The 12,816-nt window shown below is 41.7% G+C and overlaps 1 long non-coding RNA gene across 2 annotated transcripts; it reads left to right on the top strand.

Annotated features, from left to right (window-relative positions):
- Positions 1-5,040: 5,040 nt before the first annotated feature.
- On the top strand, positions 5,041-8,268 carry LOC130889187 (uncharacterized). Of its 2 annotated transcripts, none has more exons than XR_009058497.1 (3): positions 5,041-5,114; positions 6,270-6,529; positions 8,150-8,268. It is a non-coding gene; the product is annotated as an uncharacterized LOC130889187 (long non-coding RNA). The 2 variants fall into 2 exon arrangements; XR_009058498.1 differs by lacking the exon at positions 5,041-5,114 and adding an exon at positions 5,497-5,621.
- Positions 8,269-12,816: the final 4,548 nt, after the last annotated feature.

Here is a 12,816-nt window from a genome sequence, read left to right as displayed (position 1 = left end):
AGCACACAGCGAGACATCTCACATCAGTTTGTTTTTGTTTTTTTTAATTTATATATCTTTTGTTTATATATTATGGTTTCCAGTTTTGTTTTGATGGGTTTTCCATGTGCAAATGTGTGTGTCTGAGTGTCTGGAGTGACTTTTCTTGTTGCAGTGATCAAACAGCTGATGAAAGGAGCTTGAAGAATGAAGTTTGTTCTGAGTCACAGTTTGAGGGGGCAGTCTGATGTGGAGGGAAGGCATGGCATCAAGAGCGTGAGACCTCTGAGCACAGCAGAAAAAACTGCTGAATTCTGGGGCTCAGGCCATTTTCTCCTTCTTACCCAGCTAGAGATGCCAGCCTCTGTCATGACTTTGCCCATATCAAGGGTGTATCTTTCCACCTTCCTTAAGATGATCTAGGAAATCTTTTGCAGTCCTACCCAGAAGCTTGTGTCTTCCATGATTCTGGATCCTATCATGCTGACAATATTAGCCATTGTATCAGGTTTTGAGAATTCTTTCTTACATGCCTCACATATGACATCTCATTTCATCCCCCATACAACATTTTTTTAAAAATCTACCCATTTTCGGAATTCTTTGTAATGAAGGATAGCCCATGTAATTCCAACACCACATAGTTGTACTCAATTCTCTATGAAACTAACTTGAAGCTCTGTTTTCTCTTGAGTACAGCAAAGCCTATTATCTCTTCTAGAAACATTTCCACTCTACCAAATGCTAAACTAGAGTATCTGAGGCCTTCCATGGAATCGTTCTATGACCCAGGTCCCCACGCACAAAACATAAGCTCAAGATGGATACAGCAATAACTACAATAATGTTTGTGACTGGTGATTTATTGTTTGCCTTGTGCCACCGAACACTGAAAAAAATATTTTCAATTTTCCCAGCTAGAAACCATTCTAGTAATCTCATTAGCAGAACAGGAAATCCCAACTATAAAGGGCCTAAGAAGGGTGCCCAAGTTCATTCAGCTCTTTAATGAAAGAGTCAGTACAGGTCAGATTGATTGCAATCTTATTCCATCAATTTGAAAAGCAAGTATCCAAGCTGAACTTGGAGGTGCCCTGAGCCTATCTTGTAGCCCCCGTGGTGTGTGTGTGTGTGGTTGTTGTTGTCAGTTGGTTTTCAGAAGCTGAACTCAGAGGTGCCCTGAGCCTGTCTTGTAGCCCCCATGGTGTGTGTGTGTGGTTGTTGTTGTTGTATGTCAGTCTATTTTCAGTGACAAAACAGGTGAGATAAAAACTGAAAAGGAGAGAGATTGACTATGGATGCAGAGGATTTTCTACATGGCCACCTGGTGCTGTTGCTTTGGGCAATCACAGTAGAAGGCCTTGATAGAGTAAGGCTGCTCACCTCATGATGTCTTTGATAAACAAAGAAAAGGGAAGAGCCAGGGGTCCCAGTATCCCCCTAGAAAGCATGCTCCAAAGACTTACCTTTCTTACACTGGGTCCGAACTCTTGAAGGTTCTACCATTTCCAAATAGTATGGCAGGCTGACACCCAAGATCTTCATGTGTGACGTTTTGAAGAACATTCAGTACCCAAACTGCGGCAGAAGGATTGAAGCGGAGGCAGCTCCAGTTGGCTCAGAGATGGAAGATAGTTTGCTCACCACCGCTGTCCTGGACAAGTTAGTCTCTTCTAGTGTTTGCAACCTTTTGCTGTGGTAGGTGGTGTGACGCCAATATACTTACTTTCCCCATTTCCCAGTTCCTATGCTGAGACGTATTCTTAAGTTCAAATGACTCTGAAAACAACTACGTGTTCACTAATGGAAGCTATAGGGTGCTGTACAGTTAAGATGAGAAAACCTTCAAATATGGCAGAAGGTAAGGTGATAATTGACACCACAGGAGATTTTGAGGCTCCTGACCCCTAGAGCATTCTTATTCTTGGAGACAAATGTGCTAGCTAATACGGTTTAACAAATAACCTCTCTCAAGTGCAGCAAAATACTGAAATAGGTATTGACTTTCAAACAACTTACAACTTAGGGCCCCTCACCTTCCTCACCCTACAAACTTGGTCTACCTTGAGTCTTAAGGAAATAAAGGTCACAATATGATGGTGCTCCCCTGTGGTCAGGAAAACAGACAAACTTGAGGCTATAAACATTGCATGTGGTGTTGTCATGTCGGTTAATGGATGTCTGTTTGTACAAATCATGAGTTTAATCCTTGTTCACTTTCACTTATAAATATATTAAAATTAAGTAGAATATTTCTTGAACTTACAGTGTATGTTCATGTTCTGAGCTTGTTAGAACAGACATGTAAATAAAGCCACTGCTCTGGACTATGGTTATAACACTGCCGTAGTGGCTTTTGGTGTGCAGCTACTATCTGCAGACTAGCTTTCTTTTCTCCAACTTCTGTAGGAATTAGAACTGCCTTCTATAACCAGTAAGTGTTTAGTGCCTGCAGGCAAACATTTCTTGTGAAAGTCCCGAGATAGGATAAAAGGAAGCCTCTATAGTCTCAGATTAGAGGAGCTCACTACAAACCCCCTAATGTTTGTGTGTTCCAGTCAGGAGAAAGCACAATAGTGCTTCAGCTGCAATTTTTAGATGAAAGAAAAAAGTATCAACTTAAGCAAAATATATTTAGTATACAAAATATATGTTTGTTTACATGCCTGCAATATAAACATTATATATAATGAATGTCCAGATACACATACTATCTATAATATATACATATTATACAATATAATATATACATAATTATACAATCATATATATAGTTGATGGATTGATGTATACATATGAGGATTGTGGGAAATTATAGACTCTTCAACAGGATAGAGAACCAGGCTTAGAAAGCAAGCCAGGTGGTCATCAGCCACACACCCTTCTTCATCCTGCTACAGGTAGGCCAATTAAAAACCTTTATGAGATCATTGCTACAAATGGACATTCCATACAGTTAGACTGACAACCTTGATCTAGAGACAGGGTACTTTAATTTGTTTGGGTTGCTATAAGAAAGATACTGTCCATAGACTGAGAACTTATAACTTGAGGACCTCAGATTGTGCTCGCCCCACTTGTCTGCCTGCTGCTGGTGGCTGATGGAGTTTGGGTCTCTGTCTCCTTTCACTTTTGTGGGGAGGAAGCACACATTCATACTCAAGAGGGAGACGTGATGATCAGAATGGTGTTCCAACATTAGTCAGGAAATTCGCTACAAACCATCAGCAATTTCCCGGCTCATTAGAGAATTACTCTATTTAAATCTGGTATTTCTCATGTGAATCTAGTCAATTTGTCTATACTCCTAAGTTAACTGGATAAATGATCGTTCTCTGACTTGTCTGCATTCTAGCCAGAGTTTAAAGGATGATTTTATAACAGAAATGGTCTCAATGAGAAGGATACTGAATTCACAGGTAATTAGAGCTCTAAATGACTATCAGATACAGAGGAAAATATGGTTTATCCTCCAGCACTGACTCTTCTGCCTATTGCACAACACCACCCATTAAATGGTTGTTGGGTGAATACTAGGAAGAAATACTTTTTAATCTGGCATTTACCTATATGCCAGGGACTATAATTTGTATGCATTATCTAATTGCTGTCACCGTTGTTATCCTTATTTTATAAAGAAGCAGCAGATGTGACAAGGTTAGGTAACCTGCTTCATGACACACAGCCCAGAAGAAGTGACCAGGACCGACTGTGTAAGGTGAGCCCGGAACTAGGCTCGTTTCCTCCAGCAGGTGCTCTCATCTGCCCTGAGAATGGCCTGGTACCCTTATCTGTAATTGGCAACACGTGCATCCTAGACTTTAAATGAGGCAGTTGTCCTTTCTCCTCTAGACGCTTTACTGCTGAAGTCTGTCCGGACCTTCATCTCTTGGTGAGCTTAGCAAGGATTTGGGAGGAAGCTAATGGTATCACCTCTAAGAACAGGGACTTTGAAGTAAGGTTAAAAGCTACAGTTTTAGAGAGAAGGAAAAATAGGAAGAACTTTCTCTTATACTTTCATCTATGATAGGGTTTCCATATAGATAAGCCAATTCCTAGGCATACCTTTCAAAGAGACAAGAAGCCATCCTTGAGAGCTTAAAAAAAAAAGTGACAGTTGCTAATTGGTTAATTAGTGCTTCACTGAAATGTCTCTAAATTTGAACACTCCCGGCTGAACAGTAGGCAGGAAACAAATTCAGTGCCTTAAAGTGGGATGCGGGAGGCTGTTAGGGAGCAGCTGGCGCCTGCCTTCCTCTTCATCCTTCCTGGTGTAGTTTAGTGCCTTCCCAAGGAAACCTTGGAAAATGCATGCAACAGTTTTCTCTGCAACCACCCGCCCCCCCATTCTCTGTTAGCAAAGGAAGCATCTGAGGCTACTCCTATTATCATCAGAAGCAATGCTCCATGTCCTCATCTCCAGGGGTCCCCACATGTCTTGTCTGTGTAGTAAGTTGACTGCTTAGAATCAGACAAGCTGAGTAGACGCAGCCTTTGTTCTTGTTGAATGAGTGGTTTGTGTGTTAGTCTGACCTCTTGCAACCATGACAAAACACTTGACAGGTACACCTTAAGAATTCGTTGGCTGAATCATGGTCCCAGGTGCAGCTCTTCCTGGGAGAGGGCTTGACAAAGGTGGCTGGTCACATTATATCCGGAGTCATGAAGCAGAGAGGTGAATGCATGGTTTCTGTTAGCTTCTCCGTTTTTCTTCCTTTATTCTTTCCAGGATCCCAGCCCATGGAATGGCGCCGCTCTCATTCAGAGAGTGTTTTCCCTTTTCTGTTAAGCCTTCCTGGAAATGTCCTCTTAGACGGGCTCAAAGATGTGTTTCCTAGGTGATGCTAAATTCAGTAAAGTTGGGGGTCAGGATTGACTACGACGATAGTTTCTTTTACTGAACAGCTGCCCAGCAAACAGCATCATATGTGATTTCTCAGAGGCATTAGACTCCTACTTCATGGCATCTGTGATACTGTCACAGCGCGGACTGCCGTGGGTGTGGCTTGACATTCACTTGATCCCCTATTGATTTCAATCTGAACAGGAGATTTCACAACAGGCTTTCCAACTCAATTTCCAGACCACGGTGTTGACTAAAGATACTGAGAAGAAGATCTGGAGACGATACTGAGGTGAGTGGATGCCATTTCTGAGAGTTAAGAGGTTCAGCTGGACCCAAGTGTGTACCGCTTTGCAGATGTATGATCTTTCTAATTCAAATTTGGGAGTCTTGCCTTCTACACAGAACAGAGCAATGTAAAAGCATTTGCCACTGTACTCCACGGAATACATTTAGAAAGAGAGAAGTTCTCTGAGTGACATTTAAGAAGGAACAGAAGCATATGATCCCCCTCACCAGTTTTTCCTATTATTTGGGAAGCATCCCTCCTACCTGGTGAGATAGAAGCTTCCAACGTGAAGCACTAATTCGTTCCGGTGACCGAGGAAGCCTAGTCCATTCTGATGACCTGGGATGAGCCGTTAGGAAGAAATAACCTATCTAGATGAGGGCAAAAGCAAGAAGAGAACTCTGGCTTCCCTTGTTTCACCTTTATCTTTTTGAGAAGACAAATGGAAGTTTGAATGAGATCTGTCATCTTCCCACAGTAGCTAGAACGCCAACCTCCGAGAAGGTTCACGTGAGTACTGTCTTCTCAACCAGAGTGCAATGACAAGCTTGGCTTTCTGCCTTATCCTTGATCCTTGAATGTGTGTGTATGAGCGAGAGATCATATATATATATATATATATATATATATATATATATATATATATATACCAAAGCAGTCTTTAAAGTAATTCTTATAAGTTTTTCTGCCTCCAAAAAGAAAAAAATAAAATATTTCATGCCTCACCAGAGAATGATGAGGACTATTTTTTTTCATAAATGTTAATCAAATGATAGGCATGGGTACCTGCAAGATGCTGTTTCTCTCTCACTTAAAACTGTCGGGGTGATTGACTGGGATCAGGGTGACTCTGAGAGCTCAACTTTGCTGTGTAACCTGGTGCTGCGCTTTTCTTTGCATTCATTTGGAAGGAGGTAGGAGCTTAGCGCTGGCTCCAGAGACAGTATCTGTAATGATTTATTTAAATTCTGACCATGCTCTCTAATTATGTAAATATTCAATCATCTACCTTGCTGACTTGACTTCTAAAATGAGGAGAACATTTCCCCTACATAATATTTGGTGGAGGGTCCGGGCTCCTGTGCATGCATAGCTACAAGGGAGTATATATGCAAGACGAGAACAGTGAGTGCTGTTTAATAATTCATTTTCTGCCAGGGTGAAAAATCCAGCCCTCACTTTAAGATGCACCTAGCGACATTGGAGTTGCGTTCCTTCACTGAAAGAACTAGAAGTATTGACGGCTCCCACGGCTACCCCATTTCCCTGGGCGTGCTAATGATCTACCTCTAGCACTTAAGAGAGTGGCACAAATCCTTGGCCATTCTTGAACAGGAAATGGACGTCTGGATGGTACCTGAATTTCTATCAACCACTGTGGCTGGACAAACCTTTTCCTATGCAAATCCAGTACCAAAGTAAGCACTGGGAGCTTTGATTATCTCTTACTGCTAAACCTTCTTATCATCTCCCAAATGGTCTGATGTCATCTGTGCAAATGCCCCTCTGCACAGTGCATGGCAGCTCAGCAGCATCCTTCTTGCTCCAAGACCGTAAAGTAAACACATCCACCATACCCACCTATGGGGTTGGAACCTCTAACCCTGAAAATATGTCAGGGCTTTGTCCCTACTTCTGCTGATTTAAAATGACACTGACTATACATAGCAATCTTTATTATAAAAATTAAATCTTTCCTGAATAGCTCCCTCAAATCCTATATCCCCACAACTTCCTCTGCTCTGTCCCACCTCTCCCTCCTTGGAACTGTAGTATATCTTAACAAATTGTCCCTGTTTAGACTATAACGGTGTATCCCCGCTCAATTGTTCATTCTGGGACAGAAGAACCTGGAAATTCCTACAGGTATCCATAGAACCCCAAATCTACCAATATCACCCTGACTTGCTTCCTCTAAGATAGTTATCTCAATATAACATTTATTTGTTGGCTTTGGTATTGATTACTCTTTCCTGTAATTGTTGGCTCATGCTTTGAATAATGAAGTTTTCACCTCCTACAACAAGCACTTGTTAATTAAATGAATGATTGAATCGCAATTGATAAGATTCTCCGCAGCTTAACTAGGTATGAAATGTCTCATTACACAAAACAAAAACAAAACAACTCATTAACTTTTCAGTATAGCATTGAAAGTCTCTTCCATATTTGGCTCCAAACTTCTAATGCAATCTTAAGTTCTGTTTCATTCACTCCTCCCTGGGGATGAGCAATGCATCTTTAGTTATAAGACCTTCTGTAGGTATCAAACACTGCAGATTCTCCAGCCTCTCTTATGAGATAGAATAGTATTTGCATATTACCTGGGCATATCCTCCTGTATACATTGTCATTCTTAGATTACTTATAATATTTCCTATAATGTAAATACTATACAAATGCTTGTTTGTTATTTCTGTTGAATAATTGCATAGATAAATTGGCTTGCTGTCATGTCTGTGGGAATTGCCTGAGTTTCTAATTAATACATGAGGACCCAGGTGTTTCCTAAACAGGTCCTGGGCTATCTAGGAAAGCTTGCCTTCCTCCAGGGTTTTTGTGTAAGGTTCTTGCTTTGAGTTTCTGCCCTGACTTCCCTTAGTGGTGATTATGACCTGGAAGCAAAAGCTAAATAAGTCCCTTTGTCCTGTGGTGAATTGAATAAGAATGCCCCCCCCATAGACTCATATATTTGAATTTGAATTAATTATCAAGAATTGGAGCACTACTTGAGAAGGATTAAGAGGTGTGACCTTGTTGTAGAGGATGTGGCCTCACTGAAGTAGATGTGACCTCATTGGAGGAAATGTGTTACTAGTTGGGCTTTTGGGCTTCAAAAGCCCAATCCAGCCCCTATGTCAGTCTCTCTACCTGCTGCCTGCAGATTGACACATAGAACTCTTGGCTGCTTCTCCTGTACCATGAGGCCTATGAGCCACTCTATTCCCTGCCACGACAATGGATTAAACCTCTGAAAGTGTAAGCCATCTCCAATTAAAAGCCTTCTCTGGTGCCTTGGTCCTGGTGTCTCTTCACAGCAAGTGGGCAGAGACTGAGATACCTCAACAAGCTGATTTTGGTCAGAGTGATTTCTAATAGCAACAGAATGAAAGTGGAGCAATGTGGAGCAGCCAGCTGCTCTGAACACTCATCCGCCATTCTTTCCACGTCAGGTCTGTGTTCAAGTTCGACTGTGTATCAGGTAGTTAAGCCTGAAGGACTCTTTTCTTCCTATACAATCTTGTTAAAGGCACTTTTCCCTGGGATATGGGTACCCTTTTGCAGAGGCTTAGTCTTACAGATTAAAAGTAGATTCTAACTAGGGATAGAAAGAGAGTTAAAAATATGTCAACATTAGAGGGAAAAATATTATCTCACCCTAAAACTTGATTGATGCTTCTCATTATCTGGGAAATGGAAATTAAGCTAACAATGTATCAGGATTACAGCCTGACTGCATGTGGTCTTGGTTAAGTACTCATTTCATTTCTAGGATGGTCTCTGGGAATCTCAAGCAATACATTTATGGTGAGGGTGCCCTGCCTTCTGCATCCTCATGATCTAGACTTCACCGTGGCCACTGTAATTCTACAAGTGCTCACTCCCAGAAAGTCCTTGCAGTCTCATTAGGTTACTTCATTATTCGAATATCATAGTTTAAAAACCATCAAAATCCTGTAAATGATCATTTCAAGGACAATGAAGTTGCGCAGTCTCTTAGAGATCGCCCATAGATATGCTCTGCCCTGGAGTCTCTGTCTTTCTTAATGCCTTGCTTGACATCTGCACTGAAGTGTCTCTCATAAATCCTAACTCTGCTTCATACTGGCGCATCCTGAATCTTTTACGTGTCAAAACTGAGAATCCATTTTCACCCAAGTGGAGGTCTCTAGAAGAGTAAGGGAACACCTTCTGGTGCTGCAAGGAGCAACAGGAACTGAGTCTCCATTACAGTTGGTAACAAGTGGGCTAACAAGAGAAAGGTACCAGCTTGCTAAGACACATTTCTTGCACACATGAGAGACAGCCAGAGAGTACAAAGATACTACTTTGAATTCCAGGTTACCTAGAAATGTCAACAAACCACAGGAAAGGTTTAGAAGGGTAGTCAGTCAAGCTATTAATTGATAGTTCCAGGTTTGCAGGCCATCGAGAATGGAAATACATGTCATGGTCAGTTTTCCCACCTTCCATTTCCCAGTACCACGCTAACTTAAAACAAACAAACAAACAAACAAAAACTAGGGAAATATTACAGTTCTCTTCCCCAGAATTTGAAATGTGGTGTGAAATGAGGGAAAGAGATCACAACTGTCTTTCATAAGGAGTTAAAATAAAATACCAAGGGAAGAAAGTTGAGATAGTAAGCCTTGTTGAGGCCCATTAAGGGAAAGCTCGCTCCTCCTGGTAAACTGTGGCATTTTCCAGTAGTTTTATCCTCATTTAATTCTTCTATCTATCTATCTATCTATCTATCTATCTATCTATCTATCTATTTATCTATCTATCTATGTTTTATCTTTGAACCTGGTAGAAGCATGGCATTTAATACTGCCTAAAAGGACATAACATCACAAAAGCATTTCATTGCCCCTAAGAGTTAATAGAAACGGGCCTGTCAACCTGGGAAGACCAAACCTCCCCAAAACTGATATACCTAAAGACACATACTAAGCAGATAGACAACAATTACCCCTTCAGTGAGTTGAAGAATATACTACCATAAAGCCTCTCCTTCAGTTCGGTTGTTTCAGGATCTTCTGTGCTCGGCCTGACCAAAAGCATAACTCTGCTACCTTTCCCCTTCTATCTCTGCATCAGTTACAAGACAAAGCCCTAAACCTGCTTGTATCTGACACTCTAGGCATCCACACTCGTGCTCTGTAATTCCACCCCCAATACAGTCCCTAAAGACTTGTGTTCTACTCAACATGTGTGGCTTTTCCTCCCATCCACCCATCTCCCTCCTCCTGGTAGCCGCTGAATTTCACAGCTTCTCTGCCCTGCTTTCTCTCTAACAAACATGTCCTTGAGCTTCCTTCTGAAGCCAATTTTAAATTCTTTTATCAATGAAACCCAGATCTCAGAAAAGGTGACACAGTTCCTCAATAATAAAAATGTCACGATGAAAAGAAAAGAACATGGAGTCCCTAGTGACAGCAGCATATAGAAAGGGGAATAAATAAAAGCTAGAGGCTGACTGGTGACGATTGTTAATGTCCACTCCTGTGAAGTGGCCTCCGGTGACTGGCCTTGCTCTTCCTGGAGGACAGAAAGACACCTCTTGTGCCTATCCATCGGTCAGGCTTTAACAAGTAAAGCAGGACCTACATGGCTACTTCATGGCTTTCCCCTCAGCGTCCTTCATATATTGAGCTGTCATGGTCTGATTTTCCACAGGAATTTATTTTATGTCTGAAAGATGAATAAATAAGATTCATCCACTCTTCCCAGGAGCTCCTAGACTAATGTTAAGGCTATAAACTCCAAACATAGACATTCTTCATCTATTATTAAGCACACAATAAATGAATTCAGTAATTAACTTGAATACAATAACGGGATTTTGGAAAAGTATTGCTTGTGATGGACTTGCAGAGAAGCAGTTGGAGTGAGCAGTACAGACCCTGTACCCAAAGTTCTGAGTCTGAGACAAGAAGAGAGGGGAAGGAATATGACGCCACCTTAGCTTGTGTACCAGAACAATGTCTCAGAACAAAAGAATAAGCAAGGAACAACAAGATAGAAAAAGATAAACGTTTTCACAGACCAGCTGCTTGCTTTTAGCCAGGAATAATGACACTGTGGAAATCATGGATTTCAAGCATGAGCGGCTGTGGTTTGTGGGCAGCTTGAGAGACTAAGTCAGGTGTGAGAAATTATAAGTCACTGTGCTCACCAGGAATGCAGGTACATCGGGAAACGCATGGGGGTGGCGGGCAGTCACTACACAATGAGTCATGATGAACATGGCCCCGGGTATTGTATATTCTCTCTCATCTGTCTAAAACCTTAAGTTTGAAAATGGTTGCCATTAAAGGGAGCAATGACATCCTTATTAATCTTTTACCCAGAACAATCAGAAGTGTCTGTCCTCCTTGCCACTTTTCCCTGGTCTGTAGAACAATTCAGTGGGTTGAATTGGGGAGAGGAACTCAATAGTGGTAGTGAATCTTACGGTTAAGAGAGAGGAAGAAGAGAAGATTGACAGAAAGAGAAAGGGAGGGAAAGATGGAGAGGGAGAGAAGAAAAGGGGGATATGGAAAAAGAAACGGGGATAGAATGAGGAAGGGGGAGAGAGAGGATAGAGACTATGTCCCAGAAACAGAGGAAAGTTTGTCAGGACCAAGTCCTTTCTCTCTCTGTGAAGATCCCAGGAGAAATACGAGGCCCTCACTGAAGCTGGGTCAGCAAGAAAGATGGAGGACAGGAATAACAACATGTGTTTTACTCTCACTTGTGAAACATGATTAATTAAAAACTCAGGGAGAGAGATTAGGGTTCAACCTGAAGATCCAAAAAGCAAAGCAGCCAGCCACTGGCTCTTACCTCAACCTTAGTCTGAAATGGTGGCCTTGCCTCCAGTAACCTCAGGATGAGATTGTGTCTGAGAATTATCTCCTCCCATTTTATAATCTTCTCTAGGGCTGGAATTAAAGGTGTGCATCACTGGGATTAAAGACACACACACCACTCGGTTTCTATGGCAACTAGTGTGGTAACTAGGATTAAAGCTGTGTGTTACCACTGCCTGGTTGTAAGGTTGACCAGTGGGGCTGTTTTACTCTCTGATCTTCAGGCATGCTGTATTTATTAAAATACATTTGAAATGCCACTACACTCAAGGGAGGTCAGGGTCACTAGTGTGGTGGCTTGAAAGAAAATGGTTCCCAAAGGGAGTAGCACTATTTGGAGTTGTGGCAATGCTAGAATGGTTGTGGTGTTGTTGGAGGAAGTGTGCTACTTCAGAGGTTGGCTTTGAGGTCTTGTATATGCTCAAGCCACACCCAGTTTCTCCATTCACTTCTTGTTGAATTTAAGATGTTGAACTCTCAGCTCCTTGTCCAGCACCATGTCTGCTCACAGGCTACCATGACCCGCCACAACGATAACTGACTAAACCTCTGAAACTGTAAGCCACTCCAATGAAATGTTTTCCTTTATAAGAGTTGCCATAGTCATATATCTCTTCACAGTGTTATAAACCCTAACTAAGACAGAAGTTGGTACCAGAAGTGGAGTAATCGCTGTGATAGGCCTGACCATGCTTTTGTTTGGAAGAATTTGGACTTTGATACCTTGGGTTAGGAAAGTAGTGGGATGCTTTAGGCACTATTTAATGGGCTCTACTAGTAGGAACATGAAAGAGAAATGTTCTGAGAATGATTTGAACTATGGAGGGCTGACTCAGGAGGTTTCAGAGAAGGATAATTTTAATATGTTGCCTAGAGACCATTCTTGTGATATTTTGGTGACGAAAGTAGCTGCTTTTTGCCCTTGACTAAAGGGTAGGCTAAAGTGAAGAGATCTGAGTTGATTCTATTGGGAAAGGAAATCTTAAAACAGTCTAGTTGGTGGCACACAACTATAGTCCCAGCACTCTGGAGGCAGGGTCAGACAGATCTCACCCAGCTAACTTTCCATCATGTGACTAGGAATTAAATAAAAACTTAGAACAGGTTTGATGGTGCACGCCTTTAATCCC

This window comes from Chionomys nivalis, chromosome 17 (assembly GCF_950005125.1).
Source record: "Chionomys nivalis chromosome 17, mChiNiv1.1, whole genome shotgun sequence".
Taxonomy (NCBI): Eukaryota; Metazoa; Chordata; class Mammalia; order Rodentia; family Cricetidae; genus Chionomys; species Chionomys nivalis.
The sequence above is the reverse complement of the archived record's forward strand: the minus strand, read 5'-3'. Positions and strand labels throughout refer to the sequence as shown.